Source organism: Phodopus roborovskii, unplaced genomic scaffold (assembly GCF_943737965.1).
Source record: "Phodopus roborovskii unplaced genomic scaffold, PHOROB, whole genome shotgun sequence".
NCBI lineage: Eukaryota > Metazoa > Chordata > Mammalia > Rodentia > Cricetidae > Phodopus > Phodopus roborovskii.
Window position 1 is genome coordinate 11,716,318 of NW_026125489.1, and position 19,771 is coordinate 11,736,088.

Sequence of the window (19,771 nt, forward strand, 5' to 3'; positions counted from 1 at the left end):
GTTTGTTGAAAGAGTACAACCACAATGAGAATCCAAGGATTATCAAATTATTTTTGTGTATCTATTAAAATAATGATATAATTAACCTGGAAAATTATATTTACTGATCTTTTTGTGTTAAACCAAAATTACATTCTTGTTATAATGACATACCAAATTTAGAAGAGTGTGAAATATGGTTGTAATCCCAGCATTTGAAGTTAGAGGAGTTAGAGTGGTACGCTATGAAGCAAAACTTTTAAAAAAAGTAAGAATTAAAATAAATATTAAGTAATAAATACATTTTGATTTGTTAATATATTTATTGAAGTTTTCTAGTAGATTCTTAAAGAATACTGTTTTTCATTTTGCACTTCTTATATTTTTTGTTGATGTTAAAATGAGATTACTTAAGATTAAACTAAAGGTGTTTCCCTTGAGTTTACAAATGGATTTGTGTAACTGGTATCACTTCTTCCCCATACATTTGATATATTTACCAGTAAAATCTCTTGAAACTAAAATGTGCTATATTTAGGAAGTAATTTCATTTTAAACATATATATGGAATACATTTAATGTTTATTCTTAGGTCTTTTTTTGGTAAGTTATTCAATCTGTCTTTTATTTTTACTGGAAATAATTTTTTCATACAATATATTTGATCAAAATATCCCCTCTCTCATCTTCTCCTCTATTCTCTCCAACCCTCCCATCCAACTCAAAAACTACTTTCTCTCTCTTTAGAAAACAAAGGGGAAGAGTAATAATAATGGTTATGGTAATAACAATACTTTAAAGAAGAAAAGAAGGATGATAAACACACACACACACACACACACAGAGAGGAGAGAGAGAGAGAGAGAGAGAGAGATCACTGAAAAAAAACACAAAATCAGAAACCACAATAAATAAGCAAAAATTATTATGGTTAAAAAAAAAAAAACAAACTTCCAAACAAAGCAAAATGAGACAAAAAAAAATTCACAAAATATTACTACTGAGTTTGTTTTGTGTTGACATGCCCTTAAGTGTGATTTACATACCCTTAAAAGCATTGCTAAATGGTTGTGTGTGGCAATCCATTATTACACTTTACATAATGACTCGGGGGAGACAGTTGAGGTCTATGCTGTAGAAATATTTAAAAGTATTATCTATCTATCTGTCATCTATTTATTTTATATATACCTGCAAAATTATACTTCTAAAATACATTATGGTTAGATAATGTACTCTATATCTTTATAAGCCCAAATCTTCACCTTGTTTTATGTCTCAGACCCTTCTCTATCCCAACCAGAACCTGCTTGTTTGAGAATGTGTCTTCTATTCTAGTTGGGTGCATTAAGTTGAGGAAGTTTGAGTGTGCTATACACACCTAGAGTTTTCCTGATTTTGGATTAATGTTTTCATCTGATGAGACAATGGTTATATAACTATTACAAAACTATTAATTTTGATTATGTCAATTTTTGATTTAGCTATTGTAATTTGGGGGCAAATGGAATGTTTGCTTGATCTTTCTCCCTAAGTAATTAATTATTTTATTATTATTATAAGTCTTCCTTCTTTGTTACTGATAGTACATTGCATTGTGGTGGCCTATTTTCCTGCACACTAATATTATCACTCCAGTCTTCTTATTCCTCCACTTTTCATGATAATTTATTTAATTATATCTACCGTGAATATTTAACTGTCTTTATGTTAAAATTTCCTCTTTTTGCAGACAGCATATACTTTACATTTTTATTCTGAATGGTGTCTGCTTTTTAATTATTATTTAGCTTCTTAATATTAATTCCTGATTCAGATAGATTTAGTCCTACAATTTTTGTTAATGTAATGTATTGTGACTTTATTGATGTTATTTTCGCTTGAGTTTACCTCCTTATTTCTGCTGTATTGGTTATTATTTATATGTTATTACTACCTTTTATTTTACAATGTTGTTGTTATAGGATAGAAAAGTCACAGAAGACACAGTTCCTGAAAGAGATTATCCTTTCCTCTCTTTCCCTTTTGTGATCAATCTTACTCTTCTGTGCATTGGTATTCAAGCTTGTGTTTTGGTTTCCAGGACAGGAAAGCTGGCAGGATTTCCCATTTGTTCATCTCTGTCTCCATACCAGTGATCAGGATGCAGAAAGTGCACTTAACTTGAATCTGAAAGTGCAATGCTATCCGTTTTCCTAGATAGTATTATCGTTATCAGACTAAAGATATCATCAGTGCAATTAAACCTCTCAGATTACAGGTGTAAGAGACAGCACAAAGAAATACGAACTCTGGAGTCACGTAGCTAGGGGATTGGTTGAAATTTATCTCTTATTTATAATTGATTGGGCATCATGAAATAATTTTATCCCTTCTGAAATTTGGTAGCATTTATGAATATGGATAAAAGCATTTCTGTGCTCTGTTTTTTTTTTTTTTTCTTTTTCTATCTTAATTGTTTGCTAAGACATATATTGAAATTTTGGTTACTGTACTTATAAATATGAATGTTTCCAACTTTTAAAACGAATTGTCAAGTTACTCTTAAAGATGGGTAAATTTCTCAGAATATGTGTTTTCAAGAATAATTAATTTTTAGTACTGAAGCCATTCACTTTTTGTGTTATTTTATACCATAGACAAAATGAGTTTTAAGAAGCATTTATTTAAGTGTTAGGTAATTAATAATTGTTTTTATTTGTTCTTCTAGTTTGAAAAAGTCTAGAGATTCAGGTCATCCAGTTTAAAGTTAGATACAAATGTTGGTGTCAATTACAAAAAAAAAAAAATGACTGGAAACAATAGTATCTCTTATTGTCACCCTACCCATTTACAAAGAGTAATGAAATAACATTTACACAAAGATTTTTATTTTGATTATTAAACACAACAGGGAAATTGAGATCTTCAGGATGGCCCCAGGACCAAGTCATTCCTGATACTTCCTGTTGTTATGTGACATTCATCACAGACCATCATCTTAGTCATGCTATTAAAGAGATACAGGGCAGTGAGCTGAAAGACTGGGTGAGGAAAACACAGAATGAAGGAATTCTTTCTTTACATTAACTTCACTTTTAAGCGAATATCTGAGGTTGGGTTTTATTGGAAATATATAATCAAATTTTAATGGGAGTTCATTTTAATAATCCAGTTGAGTCTCAGTTTTAAACTTTATCCTTATTTCTCCATAATGAGTTCTCTGTAGCTTTCCTTTGATAGAAAATGTCATCATAACCTATTAGTCCCTTAAAATATATCATAAAATCTTAACTATAAAAGTCAAATGCTAACTTTATATTTAAAACTTCTGGAAAGTGGCTGAAGTAGGCGCACACATCTTTGCATAAAGACGTTGTTGTGGATTTGAGAGTAGTCTACCTTACCTTTTACCCTCGGTTTTTTATTCAATCTTATATGGTAGAAATGTTTGTGTTTCATCAAGTTGATGACTATATGAACCTTCTCACCATTTTCTTACCTGTACTTAAAAGTTTTATGGCATATACTGAAATATCTTAAATTTCAAAATTATAGTTTCATAAGGTTTTCTGGTAGAATATGTTGAATATAGGTGGTGTTTATATGAATGTTAGATAATTAAAAGCTGGGTGTGTGCCTATAATCCCAGCATTCAGGTTGCAGAGCCAGAAAGATTTATGTAAGCTTGAGGCCAGCTTAGTATACAGAGTGAGTGCCAGGGCAGGCTCTAAGGCTACACAGAGAGACCCTCTCTCAAAACCTAACCAACCAACCAACCAACCAAAAAAAACAAACAAACATGTGTGGACTGGTGAAATGGCTTTGTAGAAAAAGTATAGTGCTTCAAAGCCTAGTGACCTGAGTTTGATCCCTGGAGACACATAGGAGAAAGAGAGAACCTCATCCTGAAGTTGCTCTTCTGAGATCTACATTTGAGCTGTGTCCTGCATGTGTGAATACACAGAGGGGGGCAGAGAGAGAGAGGAAGAGAGAGAGAGGAAGAGAGAGAGAGAGAGAGAGAGAGAGAGAGAGAGAGAGAGAGAGAGAGAGATGAACCAACAAGAAAATAACCCAAAATTTAGTAAGGAAGGAATGTACATTTTTTAACAGACTATTGGCAGGTTCCCTGATGATTATGGAAGAGAAGATAGCAAATGAGTCTTTAAGATATTTAAAAATGGCTGTAGGAAAGAAATAATATTTTGTACATGTTGCAGTTCCATTCATACCCAGTATTGGGTGCTATCAGTAGTTGCTAAAACCAGCTTGGCAGACCTTAGTTGAGGGAGTAATTTTCAGAGTTTCCAAGATATAATGGTTATAATAGAGAAGCATATCAAAGATAAAACCATGACAAGATCAATAAGAGAGATTATCAAATTTATGTTAAAAAGAATTATGACAGTCTGTTTTGAAATCCAGACTAAGATACATAGATGTTTTGCTTTTAAATGTCTAGAGCATTTAAGGTTTTCAACCTTTGTAATGCTGTGATCCTTTAATACAGTTCCTGATGTTGTGGTGACCCCATAACCATAAAATTATTTTCATTGCTTCTTCTTAACTGCAAGTTTGCTTCTGTTATTAATCTTAATGTAAATGTCTTATATGCAGGATATCTGATAAGTGCCCCCCCAAAGGGTTTGAGACCCCACACATTGAGAACCGCTGGTCTAGATAGGGGAAAACTGCTTCAGAGTGACTTATCAAAATAGAAAGGCCATTTTCAAAAGTCCTCTTCGCCAACCAGCTTCACTTCTTTATGTTATCTCTGAATTATGTCGTTAATGAGTCTGCACTGTAAGAGATAAATGAGCTGTCCCTCTGAAGACCACATTACAGGAAAGAAAAGCTCTGTGCTCCTGTAGACTGTGACCTGCTTTGTGAAGAGCTCACAAGCTATGGGGACATGTATATATCTTTCTGTTAAGACTCCTTTACCTGCAACTCCTTGGGGTCTTTTAGGATTGGGTCCAAGCTTAGAATATTGTAGCATTTTATTTTCCTTGTGAACAACTATTAGTGATTTTTTTGTGGACTTTTTGTATTATGTAGTTAGTCAAAAGCTACTTGTATTTTGCTTCGAAATGTTAAGATAAAGTTATACACTATATGTCTACATTTATATTCAAAAATAGAAGTAACATGGGACTTTTTAAAAATGTCTAAAATAGAAATTTTATGTGGGGCTTCTTCAAAGCCACATATGTTCCAGGATATTTTTCCTTATATAATGCCATAACGGAGGAGGGAAAAGGAAAAGAACCTTGTCATCTCTCCGTTTCCCCCTTAAAATACAGTGTGCTTAAAAAGTACTATTTATCTCAGACAACTATTAAATAGGCATTTAACCAAATTAAATTAAATAACCTTAAGCACTCTTTCACAATTATTTATCATTACCTGTCATGTAGCAAGAAAAGACATAAATAAATATATTCCTTAATGTTATAGATTTACTAATTAGCAATGCTTTTCTTGTGTGTGTGTGTGTGTTTGTATGTGTTTAAATATATCTAAAATTACCTATGAATTTTAAAAGGTTTTCTTAAGATAGGTTCTCACTGTGTAGCCCAGGCTAGCCTTAACCTAACAATCCTCCTGTCTCAGCCTCTTGAGTGGTTGAGTAGAGAGAACACAGGTGTGTGCCATTAGCCTTGACTCAGGGCTGTTTTTCTAAATATGTAGCCCTTTCGTCAAATCAGAATTGCCTCAGTTACAGAAGGGATTAAGGTATGGAGAAACATATGCAATTTTAATATGCCAGTCTGAATACGATTTGCCTCACGTCTGCCTACTCTCCTAAGAAGTGCATTATTTACAAGAGTGGCGCCTAATTCTAAGGACATGCAGAGACAGAAAACATCGAGGTGCTGAGTCATAAGCAGAATAATCTACTGATAACAACTTAATATGCCCTGAGCAATATCGTACAGGAGGGTGCCCGTGCCAACAGCCCTCTCAAAATCACGCTAGCAGGACCAATTATTTTTGCTTTGTTTCTTCGCAGATATTTATTTGAATAAAGTGAAACATATATTTATTTTCCTCTAATTCCCAAATACCAACTGCGAATAGCAGGAACACTCTCCCGACTCCATAAAAAAATAAGACAATAGAGATAAAAAAAAAAAAAAAATAACGACTCTGTATTCGTGTAAATGCGATTTAAAGACAGACGTGATGCCAAGTCACGAGAATCACATAGTGGCAAATCCGGTCAGTTATGAATCAAAACACAGGCATATTCTGAGAATACATGAAAGCAACTGCAGATCTTCTATGGGGCGTATTATGCTGCAATGTTACACGCCACACCACCGACGGGATCACTTGGAATGTTGACACCAGGAGGCATGCTAGGTGACTTTGCTGAAGATTTCTCTACACAGAACATCAGGAAACAAATTCAATCCTGTTACTGAAGACTTGTAAGCCTTCATTTTTGCGCGAAGCGGTGGTGGGCTGGAAGATGCATATGTGGCAATTGGCTTGGCAGCCGTAAATCGAGGCAGCTGGAAGAAAACAGTTAAATGCTAAATCGCCACAATGAGAACCTGCAGTGCACAGGGTTCAACTGTGAATCACACCGCTCAGTTGCCTATCTGAAATGGGAGTATGGAGAAGAAATATGCCCCTAAACAGATGGAACCACTGATTTGATCAGAACCAGATCCGAAATAACAACCCTAAATATAAACTGCTTCTGCTCCCTGTCTACTCGCCACAACTGCTCTCCACCCATGCTCCATCAAAGGCAACTCATGTCATACAGCACTCCCTGCTCCCTGTTTTAAATGTGAATGGTAGTGAAACCATCCAGGAGGGAAAGCCTTGCACATAGAGAAAACTGCAACAATAAAGAAAGGTTTAGGAATCACAATTGCGCAGAATTTTACTCTATACAAAAAAAAAAAAAAAAAAAAAAAAAAGAAAGAAAAGAAAATGCCCATCTCTGCAATTTATATTCAAACAATTAAAACAAAAATAAAGAAATGTGACTAGTAGGGTGTGAAGGAAGCATACAGATGGACTCAAAGTAAAGGAACCCTTAGGGAACAGTCTAAGGACAGTCTGATGGAATTGAAATAATGTTCCTTGTGAGGAAGGGATAAGGTATACATTATTTTTTTTTTTTTTGTTCTTTAGAGTTCATGTTTAATGTTGCTTGGTAGTATATATAAATTTCAATTAGAAACAAGCTTGCTTTACATGTCAATCCCAGTTCCTGCACACTCCTGCCCTCCACTGTTACCCCTACCAACCCTCTTCCTATTCCCTTTCTGCTCTTCAGGGAGGGTGAAGACTTCCAGAGTCATCAAAGTCTGTCATGCCATTTGGAGCAAGGCTCAGGTCCTCCCCATATGTCTAGGCTGAGAGAGTATCCTTCTATGTGGAATGGGCTCACAAAGTCCATTCATATACTAGGGATAAATACTGATCCACTACCAGAGGCCCCATAGACTGCCCAAGTCTCCTGACACCCACATTCAGTGAATCTGGGTTGGTCCTATGCTGGTTTCCCATCTATCAGACTGGAGTCCATGAGTTCCCCCTTGTTCAGGTCAGAAGTTTCTGTGGGTTTCTTCAGCCAGGTCTTGACCCCTTTGCTTATCAGTCCTCCCTCTCTGCAACTGGGTTCCAGGAGTTTGGCTCAGTGTTTGCTGTGGGTGTCTGCTTCTGCTTCCATTAGCTACTAGATGAAGACTCTAGGATGGCATATAAGTTGTCATCAATCTCATTATCATGGAAGGGCATTTAAGGTAGTTTCTCCACTATTGCTTAGATTGTTAGTTGGGGTCATCTTTGTAGATCCCTGGACACTTCCCTAGTGCCAGATTTCTCTTAAAATCTATGACGACTCCCTCCTTTATGGTATCTCTTTTCTTCCTCTCTTCTATTCTTTCCCTGACTCAATCTTCCTGCTCCCTCATGCCCACCTTGCCCCTCTTCTTTCGCCTAACTCCCTTTATACCCCCCCACATGCTTCCAGTTTGGTTGGGAGATCCATTTCCCCTTCTCCAGGGGGACCATGTATGTCTCTCTGAGGGCCCTCTTTGTTTCCTAGAAACCATCCTGAGTGAGGTAACCCATTCACAAAAAGACAAACATGGTATGTACTCACTCATCTATGGCTTTTAGACATAGAGCAAAGGATCGCCAGCCTACAATTTACATTCTTGAAGTTAACTAATTTTAAGCAATGTGGAGCACAACTGGTTTTGTTTAAAGCTACTTTTATACAAAACTGTCCATTTTAAAAGTGCATTTCCACGATGGAATTTCGAAAGGTCCAAGCTTGCACGGGCCTTCCCTAAGTTCCTGCAGCTGCTCTGAGTTCATGAAAGGGCGTGGCATGTCCAGGAGACAGTGTTTCATACTGTTTCTCCCATTCTCTAGCTCTAGAATTCTTCCTGCCTTCTCTCCTCTAGTGTTCCCTTGCCTTGACAAAGGTGATTTCAGTCACCATGTAGGGTTGGGTATTCAATTTTCTCTTCTTCTTCTCAGTACTTTGACTCATGGTTAGGTTTTGCACTAACTGTTCCAGAGTGTAAAAAGGCTGACAGTACCAAAATATTAGGATTGGGAAACTCCTGTGTGGTTAAAGGTGATAGGAAGTCATTTTCTTCCGTGGGTAGGCACTGGTTAGTTGTTGCCTTTACTTCAGAAAAGAGCCACAACCCAGGGTCATGAATGAAACTATAATTGAGTTTAGTGGGCTTGTTTTTTAATTAAAAGATGGGGAAGTAGAAGGTGAAATGGACTGAATGAAATCCAGGAGGAGGGAGAGAAGGTGAGAGATGGTTACAGAGAATAGGAAGGCTGTACAATTTAATGCATCATCTAAACATATGAAACCATCAAACAATAAATACTATTAAAAAGACTTTCTTATTTGGATATATATTATCCTAACTTTCAGGTACCCAATATGAAATTTTGTTTCCCTGAAAATAACTGGTCTATTATTAGTATTACACTTTAATCAACAATGGAAATTACTTTACTAAGATTTTTGAAATTGTCATATAATTATTGATCTTTCACAGGAGAGAAATGTATGTTTTTATACCCATATTAAAATACTATTGAACTTATGTGTGATAATTTTATCAAGATACAACTTTTGGAACTAATACAATTTTTAAAACTGATGAACATATGGGTTTGGAGCCATATTTTGGAGTAATAGGAATATAAAGCTTTTCTGAAGTAGCTAGCACATTTTTAATTGTTGTCTTGTATTTTCATCATTTCTTCAACTTTAGAGAATTACTTCTTATAAGTGGTAATGAAGGGTAAATTTTGAGGCAGTAAAATAGGCTTAACTATGGGGCTGTTATTAAAATTAATGAGTGTCACTGTTGGAACACAGTAAATCTATACTATTAATGCACTCTAATTGTTAATCATCATTAAGCAGTTAGGACATCATCATCATTATGTTTCCTAAGTTTTATGTGAACATTGCCAACATTAAAGAAAATAATGGTAAAGTTAAGGTCTCCTATTTCAAGGCTCAGAGTCCAGGATTAATTAAATATTTCTACACAACTAATGTGTGTTGGATTACTAGCCCTGGGAGTTGCTGTTGAAACAGAGAAAGCTGAATGCCAACTTCCCACCTAACCCCTTGTTTAGTACTGTTCGAAACAAAATATTTTGGAGGGTACAAATCAAAAATATTATAATATTTTATAATATATTATTATATATATTATTATATTAGTATGCATTATTATAATTATAATAATTATAATATAAATATAAATATAATTATAATATAAATATAAAATAAATATAAATATTATAATTATTATAATAGTATGCATAGCTGGCAGCAGGTTTCAAATAATTTGATGATTTTAGTTTTATGAATTGAAACTTCTCAGCCCCATCCCCATCTCTATGTATGTAAGCTATTCTTACATACATTGCTAGCATCATTCTGATGCTACTGCTGTTTACCCTTTGATGCTTGTGGCTCTATTGATGTGCTTGGTTTTGTCCTTTATTTCTTCAGGTCATTGATTGTTACTGCTGTAAGGACAAAGTACCCAAAACATGAACGCCATGCCTGCTTATTTAATGGTGGTTACAAGTAGGCATATGCATTATGTCTTTAGACATGTTTTTTCCTATATAATGAATTATATATTTGAAGTCCTTTTTCCATCTCACTGGTAATAAAACAACACATATATATATATATACACGTGTGTGTGTGTATACATATATACATATGTGTGTGCGTGTATGTATATATCTTTCCACATTTCCTCTATAATGGCTCTGGATAGCTCTTATATCTAATTTGGAATGAAGTATAATATTCTGAGATATGGGAAGATATCACTTTAAGTCATAAAGAGTTAGATTAGCTATTTCATTTCTCTGTAAGTGCAGAATATTTTACTAAGATTACAGAAGAAGAAAATGCATGGCACACACCAGAGGTGGATTATCTCCTGTCCCCTTTTTCATCATTTTTTATTGCTTGAAACTGTTCCTTTGAAATGTTTTACTATGCCTAATGGCAGCTATCTAGTTTAAGAAAATGAGGATGATAAGCCATTAATTGTTATTAAATAAAAAACTGGTTTATTTTTCATGTATCCAATAGAATTTAAAAAAAAAAATTTCCCATGTGGCAAGCAATGTACATAAGACAGATGATGGAATATCTCAGAATACTTCACTTACTGAGAACCAAGTCAATATCTTTTCTGTTGTTTCCTTGGTGTCAACCAACACATGGCCAGCCGCCTTGCTTCCCACTCCTGATTTAAACACATGATTCAGAATGACTCTGGAGGATTGTGATGCTCAGGGATTTATGGGACGTTTGTATGTATGATTCTTACCGCTCTACAGCAACCCTGTCCTTTTTGTGATGGAGACTGTGTGACTGGTCTGGGATTTATAGAGGAAATAATTCAGAATAGCGTAATAATTTTCCCTTGCCCATTACACTATCGTTTGGTGCTTTGTCCCTACAGGGAAAATGGATGTGCTAGGATCTGTACATGGGTTTAGTAGCTGGATATAAGGAACAAATCAAGGTCAGAATACAGATGTTGAACATGAGGCTGCTTGAAGTCTAACTCTGGGTTTCCATTCTTAAAGCTTTCCATGTATGTACAGCTCTTTACAGTACAAAATGCTTTCACACTTCTTCTCTTTTGCTTTCAGATGATTCTAGAAGTAAAAGTTCAATTACATCTATGTCGATACTTCTGTAGATATACTGGTGGTAGATTTTGTTTTGAGATTTTCTTCTGAGATTTTTTTTTTTCGGTGAGATGGACAATCTTCAGTCTCCAGGATCCAGGCCTCCTTAAAATAGTTTTAAGAATATCATGGGTTTGGGAAAAGATTATTTGGTAAACACTAACACTACATTTGTTTAAAATATGGTCCTGTGGGCATAAGGTAATCTTTCGGGGCCTGTTTTGAACTGCACATTGGATATAGTTACAATATTTTAGGTTTTGATTAAATAACTCACATGCAGAACTAGTAACTAAGTGGGCACACACAGAATGATGTATCCATGTTGGTCATCAGGGATTGGTGTGTGTGTGTGTGTGTGTGTGTGTGTGTGTGTGTGTGTGTGTGTTTAGTTTTTCATTTATTTGGGGCAAGTTGCTCTTTCACAAAGATTGAAAACATACATTTACAGATTTACTGAAAAGTACTTGATGTTGGCTATGTGTCAACATCTCCCTTGATAATATGAATTTAGATAACCTGTATATTCAGAACATCCAAATCACTGCACATAGGACCTTCACAGCCTTGTTATTCAGGATCTGAAAGACACATTTAATCAAAGTACTCCACTGTAGTGAATTGAACTTATATTCCCAAATGTGTAACATGTAGTATTAGAACAAATTCTGGGGTCCTTCTGAAGAATTCTGATGGCGGGAAAATCATAGAAGCTAAATATAAACACACACACACACACACACACACACACACGAAAAAGCCAAACTTTTGACAAAATTTAGACTGAAGGAAGTGTGCATGGTTACTTTGAAGTTATTTGGTTTGAGGGATGTTTTTTTCTCTCTTTTCTAGTTTCCTGTTATTCACTCATTTCTCTCAAAGCAGTCATAGAGGAAGTTAGCAGACTCCCTGATTTATGGGCCTTTTGGTAAATGATTTGATATCCTTGTGGAAGTAAAGCAAACCTCTGCAAAATCTTGCTGTTTATTATTATTATTATTATTCCTCTTACTCCCAAGTGACTCCTTAGATCTTTAGAAAACTTCATAGCTGAATAAGCAGAGTTAAAATATAGCTGTAGGAATTCTATTTTCCCTGGGAAGTATAAAATGTCTTGATAAATTTTCTGGATTCAATCAATTTATTTTCTGCATTTAAATTTGCTATTAATTCTACTAATTAACCCAGTTATAAATATTCAGCTTTCTGGATATAAATGATATTTTATTTTAAAATATACCCCCTTATTGACTAAAGGATGTATGATGGGTCTTCCCTCCATCAACAGCTCTGTTTTTAAAAATAATTTGTGCATAGAAAAAGTTGAGGCATTTTGTTTTTTATACATTCAAAGGAAAACTTTTTGCTTAGTAAATTTCAAAGCTCAGTGGTTCTGTCTTAACATCATTCGTTTCACTTAGTAAATATAGTTTCCAAGTCGGCATAGTTAAAGGATCAACTAGGAAATATCATGATTGGCTTCTTCCTTATCTGGAAAGATCATAGGACACCTTTGAGTATGTCCTCCACAGGTTTTCGAAGCTTATGTCAGAGCATGCTGTTCCTCAGCTCAACAACTTACAGTGCCTTTCATCGTACATGAGAATCATCCCAGACCCTGCTGTGCAATGAGAGTGTAGACACCCACACAACTGTGTGCACCCTGGTGGGCTTGACCTGCAGGAGAGTCTACCCTAGGCATCCCATTTCATACCAAATAACACTGAGCCGTAGCAGAAGGCTCCTGGAGAAGTAGACACAAACTCCAGGATGTCTGAACTGCTCTGGAGGACAGTTCTACCAGACACACAGTAGACCTCAGCTGCTCTGCTTCCTTTGTTCCTGTGTACTCTGGCCATCAGGCTAAGTGGAAGGCGCTTGCCAAACTCTTTCAATATTAATTGCAGACCTGGATCTAATTTTCCTAGTAGGATAAGAAAGCACTTCTAGATAAAGCTACTGAAGGAAAACATTGGGGAGTGCATTCAACAAGATGATGGTCATTTAAGAAAGGGCAATCTCTTCTACTTTTCTGTATTCTCAATTCAACTTCTGTTGACCATAAGCCTCATTTTTTCAGCAAATTTTCTCATTTGGCAAACCTTCACTCTTATAGGTATTTAAATTTAAACATTATTACCTTACAATGCAAATAAGACCAAAGGAGAAGAAATTGACTTCTCCCCCACCCCCCAACCCCACCCCATTTATGACCGTAGTAAGCTGTAGAATCTCTTTTCCATCATGAATCCTCATGTTCTTCTCACACTTTCAGTGATAGATATAGTGTCCCATTGCATCTGTTACTCTCGTATGCAGAAAGAACCATCATACGTGACTTCAGGGAGAAGGATTCACGTTGACTTGTGTTTGCAGAGGTCGTCTCTCCAACATCATAGGGAAATCATGGCGGGTGGTGGAAGCATCTAAAATGATGGCACAGGGACTTGTGGTTGCCTATTCACATGGCTCAGACCATGAGATTGAAAGCACAAGCTGCACCCAGAAGCATGTGGGGCATTCAAAGTTCCAACAGTAGTACCCACTCCTCCCACTCAGGCCCCACAATGGAAGGGTGGCACAGCCTACCGAACAGTACCATCAACTGATGGCCAAGTGTTCAAACACATGCACAAGTTGGAACAATTTTGGGCTGAAGCTCCTAACACTAGCCTGCTTTACTTTGTCTCCCATAACAGCTTGTATTATTATACTCTGATCTAATTCATGTGGATAGAAGGAAAGAATGAAGGAAGGAAGGAAGGAAGGAACGAAGGAAGGAAAGAAGGAGGGGAGGAAAGATTTAAACTTAATTAAAAATGGAATTTTGAGAGATACTTTCATGTAGAGGAACCTGACAATGCTTTTATTAACAACCCTGGCTTTGATTTCCAGCTAAAACATTTATCCAGGTAAGGTGGGAACAATTTCTTATAAACTACCATTTTATATGATAAGTGTACATAATTGTAGTAAACTTGAATCTTAGCTTCATTATTCTTAAGATTATTAAACTTGGCAATTTTCCCATACTATCACATCTGATAAACATAGATTATCAATGTGCAGTAGCATAATTTCTTAAAATAGTCTTCTACAAATTAGTTTTTCATAACACAGATACTTTCTTTTCCTGAGTCTAATACTTCATACCTATTAACCTTTCCAATTAATGGCCCAACTAATGACCCTATTTCTAACAATATTTGACATACACAGGACCTACTTACTAAGGTGATGGCTGATTTCTTATGGATAAACAAGTCTGTGGGAAGATAAAAAGCTGGTTGCTATGGTAGAATAGCGTGTGTGTATGTTGTCAAAATACACATTGCTTTGTTTTAAATATTTACTAAAGAAGAAATCAGTGGGAAATCGAGGGCCACCTTTGTTGAGTTGCTGATCAGGAAGAAGAGGCCTCTCCATGCTTCATCAAAGCACTTACGTTTCTGATATAAATATCCTTGCTTTCAGTAGAGAAGTTTGCTAATCAGCAATATCAAAGGTGTTCAGTTAATGGTCATGTCCTCTCATTGCCTGTGAAGCTATTTTGTTCTGCTATTGACTACTGCATTCAAAGCTATTGACTAGGTATCAATGAGCTTACAATCTATATGTGTCAGTAATAAAAGGGATAGAAGTTACACTGTATCGTTCTACTACAATATCCACATTATGCTGAAACCTTTTAACTTTTAAAAATACTGGCTTTTGAACAATTGTGATAATGTGTAAGTTTTAGAGAACTTGGCTCGTGCTCTTTTTTTTTTAATGACACCATGTTATTGACATAATTTAAGAAATATTTATCAAGTGCCTATAGTGCCAGTTTTTACAATAAGCTATGGGCTAAAGAAAGATAGGTAAAACACACTTTCCTTTCCTAAGGACCTTAGCCCAGTGAATGAAAAGAAAATTTGATAAAAAATAATATATTCTTTTCTAACTATTTACAACTATTTATAATAGAAGTTGGTCTACAATCCTTGGAAGCACAGACACGAGGTTCCTAAGTGTGTCTTGGGATTGGCTAATTTGAAGAGTATGAAAAGGAGGAGGACTAGGAGAAATGGGAGATCTATTTGCTGCACCACTTCTCATATTCTGAGCTCAATGGAGCTACAAATAAATTACTTCTTTTTCCATCTCTGAACACAACAGTTCAGAAAAGTATAGACTATAACTCTCTTTTCCTCCAAAGCTGTACAGTTGGTCGGATGAGATACTTCCCCATGGTTTCTCTCTTTTCTCCTATGCCCCAAGTGCTATTGGGAATTCTATCTGAGCTATAGGATCTTCCTACAAAGAGCATATAAAAGTCACTTAATAATGAATAATAAAGAATTGCAAATAAAACCCAGTAAATCCTTCCAATTAAGCATTCCAGCCATGCTTTAAAATTCTGTGCCTAAAGGACATGAACAATGTCCTTTGTCTTTTTCATATATTATGAAATACATAGTTAGTTATTTCTTGGCTTTAAAGGATTTCCAATAAGCAGTAAGTGTGTGGGTGTGGGATCTGTGTTTGTGTTATCAGGCTAGTCTGAGAATATTACATTCCAACCACTAGATTTGAAACACGGATGAATCAATTATTTATTTTTATAGGAAACCCACATTGAAAAGTAAGTTATTTGTATGAAAACTACCCATCACTGCAGATTCAAGAGTTAACATCCATAGGGCCCCAGAACAGTTTTGTAAAAGCAGTTCTGGATCCCAGGTGAAAATAACTAGTTAAGATCACAGCATTTTAAGATCAGCTAATATAGTCTGGTTTTAATCTCTTTCTTATAAAAATGCTGTCTTGTATGCCTAAAGACACATTTCATTGCAAGCTCTAGCAAATTGGAAAAGGAGGAGGGAAAGGAGGGAAGGGTGTGGGGGTCCATAGAAGGCGGGAGAGGCAGTTTTATGATGCCTATGGACAAGCTTTGTCATTAATGTTCCTCGTTGCCTCGTCTCATATTTCTCATGTCTACCCTCTCCACAGTAGTGGAGGGGCTAGTTATTATCAGATATGACATTTTTCTAAGACATTCGTAAACACAATTACACGGGAAATATTCTGAAAACGTGCTTTTTTTCATGTTGCTAGCAACACTTGCCCATGGTGATGGTGATGGGGATTTAAGAAAGTGCATTTCAACATGAGGACCCTTGTGTGTTCCCTACCGTGCTGAACACTTGAGGCTAATGTGGTGCTTCATTCTCGGGGATCTGTACTCCTCCTATATTGATGTTATTATCAGTAGTAGTAATCACCAACATCATTACCAGCCAATTACACAAAAAAACATCTAAGCTAGGTAGCCAACATTATCTTCTACTATCTGTCATTTGGTAATGAAGCTGATCATCCCCTTGGCCAATTAAGGTGAGCTGCATATTTTGATGTAGTAGACTTAAATGCAAGTATATTGAATTATGCAGTAGGTAATTACTTACATATGTTGGTAGTAAAGCAGAATGAGGGTAATTTGAGTGTAATCTGTTTCATATTCTATGGAAACGGCATTAGAGAAGGTTAACTGGGGAAAAAAAAAAAAAACAAAACAGATCCAGGCATGAGTGTGGATTGAATAAAATGGTAGGTATTTTCTACTGCCATAATAGATCTGGAATAGGCTAGTGGATTTGCTATGCAATTCTCCACGGTTCCAGGTGGATTATTTGATATATATAAAATCACAGTAATTCCAGCAGTAACTCGTATTCATATTCTGTCATTAGAGCTTTGTCACATGGTTATGCCTAACCGCCAGGAAAGAGGTTTGTGTTCTGTCTAAGGAAGAAAGAGAAAGCCTGAGCTTTGCTTCTTGGTAGCAGTTTCTTCCATAAAGCTTCAAAACAGCTTGCTGTATTCCTGTATGTAATTATTGCTGTATTCCTGTATGTAAGATTGCTTTCTTTACCTTGCTGTCATGTGGGACTTTTACGGCCTAGATTCACTTTTCTTCTTCTGTTGCGGATTGCCAGATGTCTTTAATTCCTAGACCTAAGTCTTAACTCTTTGACTTGCGTATGTTAGCAATTGAAGAACAAAATACGTGAATCTTCTTTGTAAACTTTTTCAAGTTTACAAACTTATAATTGTTTTTAGCAATTGGAATTGTTGATACGTAGGTTAGAGTTAAAGTATCAGTGCCAAAAATACTGTTTTTTATTTTAACTTTGTTATAGACCAAAAAAAAAAAAAAGGGAATTATTTACCTAATTTTACAGGGAGCATTAATAGTAGAACCAGATGTAAGCGTTTTTGCCCCTTGCATGTCTAGTTCTATAATGTCATTTGTCATCATTTTTTATAGGAATCACACTGCTTATAAGACATGTCAGGTCTAGGATATCTCCAGCTGCAGGTAGTTGGCTCAGTTTCACAGTACCAGTTATGAGTTCCTTCCTACTGAGTGGTATGTCAGTCCAATTAGACAAGTATTGGTTACCACTGAAGCTAAAAGTGCGTCTATTGAACCATTATGGATTTTTTTGCCAGCTCAGTAATTATTGTGGTTCAAAGAATTTTCACCTGGGTAGAACTACTGAGTACCCATCTCCATTGGAAATTTTATGTACAGCTTGTTTTGATACTGTGAGAGACAGTCCTTGGCCAGTTCCAGCTTGAATACTTTATATCTCATGCCAGAATTGTATGTTGTCTTCACCAAAAGTTCTTACCTTCAAATTAAGGAAACCAAGTCAATGGCAACATCCTACAGAGTTTGTGGGGACCCCTGTAGTCCTTTAACCAACAACAAGAGCAGAATTTCTCTTGAAATGATATTTAATTTAAATCATGCAACGTTATTAAAATGATATTCTTCTTTAATTGCAACAAATGCATGAAAGCAAAATTTAACTGGTATTTACACCATCCTAGATAATAGGAAGTTGCTTATACAAGGAAATATAAAATGTGAAGTGTGTCATTTAGGTTGTTCTAAACCATCCTTGCTGATAGACAAAGTAAGAAATTAGGGTTAGTTACATGAGCTATCATTGATCCTGTATCATAGCTAAAGCAAAATCTTTAGAATGACATATAGTGTTTTACTTCCTTCCGAAAAAAAAAAATTGAAGTGCATCACTCAGGACTAGGTTTTTTTTTTTTTTTATTGCCAACAGAATAAACACAGCAGCCAGACAATACAGCCTAATTTTGGTATATCCATTAAGCACATTAAATATTATGAAAAATGTATAAATAGAAATGACAAACTTGCTTCTGCTCTGATTACTTTCTATTGTGCACAAATAATTTTTTTTCACAATAATACCAAAACAGACAAAGAAATGCTAACAACAGAACAAAACAGTGAGGTCCTAGGAAGATGGCTGGATAGGTAACAACACTGCTTGCTCTTTCACAGGATCTATGTTTAGTTCCCAGCACCCAAATGGCAGCTATAGGCACCTGTAACTCCAGTTCCAGGAGATCCAATACCCTGTTCTTGGCTCTGTTGGCACAAAGCACATATGTGGTGCAGACACACATGGAGGCAAATACACATGTGAACACACACACACACACACACACACACACACACACTAAAACAAGCAAACAAATATAGCAATAATTAAAATCTTAAAAAGCATGTGAATTCAAATAAGGGAATGATTTGATTTATTGTATTTTATACTGTAAGTCTGTATGTATGCAGTTGGCCATCAGTGTTAGAAGGAGGCAAGCTTAACTGAGCTTCTTCTATAGCTCAGTCATGCCACCCATATTTTACCTAAACATCCTCTGCCTCTGAGACCATCACATTAAATATTAGTCCCTAACATAAGAACTTGGGAGGACATCAGTATTCAGGCCATAGCAATAGTTAAGGTTAAAAAGAAGGCTAGTAAAATGGTGTTGCTAATACAGTTGAGACATCAAGGTCATCTTCTAATATACTATTAGGTATCTGATCTGTGGGGGATTCAAGAGATACAAATCCTTCTGGTCCCCCTTCCCCATAGAACCCACTTAGTGATGAAATGTACTCAGACAACTTCTTAAAGCTTCATTTCAGTATATACTAAATAATTTTGTGTTTGGGCTGGCAATGTGGGTAAAGTGTTTGCAATGTAAAATACAGATCTGAGTTTAGAAACCCCAGCATCCCCCTTTTCAGCTAAAAAGCTTGATGTGGCAGCACATGTCCATTATCCCAGAATGTACATCTAAGAGGAAAGGAGGCCAAGGCAGGCTTGCTGCAAACTCATGTGTCAAATGGCATGAGGTGACCGAGAGAGACCTGGTTTCAAGCAGGTTAGAAAATGAGGGCTCATGCCCAAAGATTTCCCCTGACCTCCACATGGTCAGTGGCATGCACACATCTGTAGTAACATGCTACACTCCAACGTGTACAAACACACTGTACTGGCTACGTCTGTGTGTCAACATGACAAAAGTTAGAGGCATCAGAGGAAGGAATCTCGGCTGAGGAAACGTCTCCCTGAGATCCAGCTATAAAGCATTTTCTCAAATAGTGATCAATAGGGGAGGGCCCAGCCCATGGTGGGTGGGGCCATCCCTGGACTGTGTATACTGGGTTCTATAAGAGGTGGTCTGAGTAAACCATGGG

General features: G+C 36.0%; 1 protein-coding gene across 1 annotated transcript in view; it reads left to right on the forward strand.

The window, feature by feature from the left end:
- Positions 1-19,771, forward strand: part of Trhde (thyrotropin releasing hormone degrading enzyme) — a 335,962-nt gene that overhangs the window by 277,168 nt on the left and 39,023 nt on the right. The gene's annotated exons all lie outside the window — the stretch shown is intronic.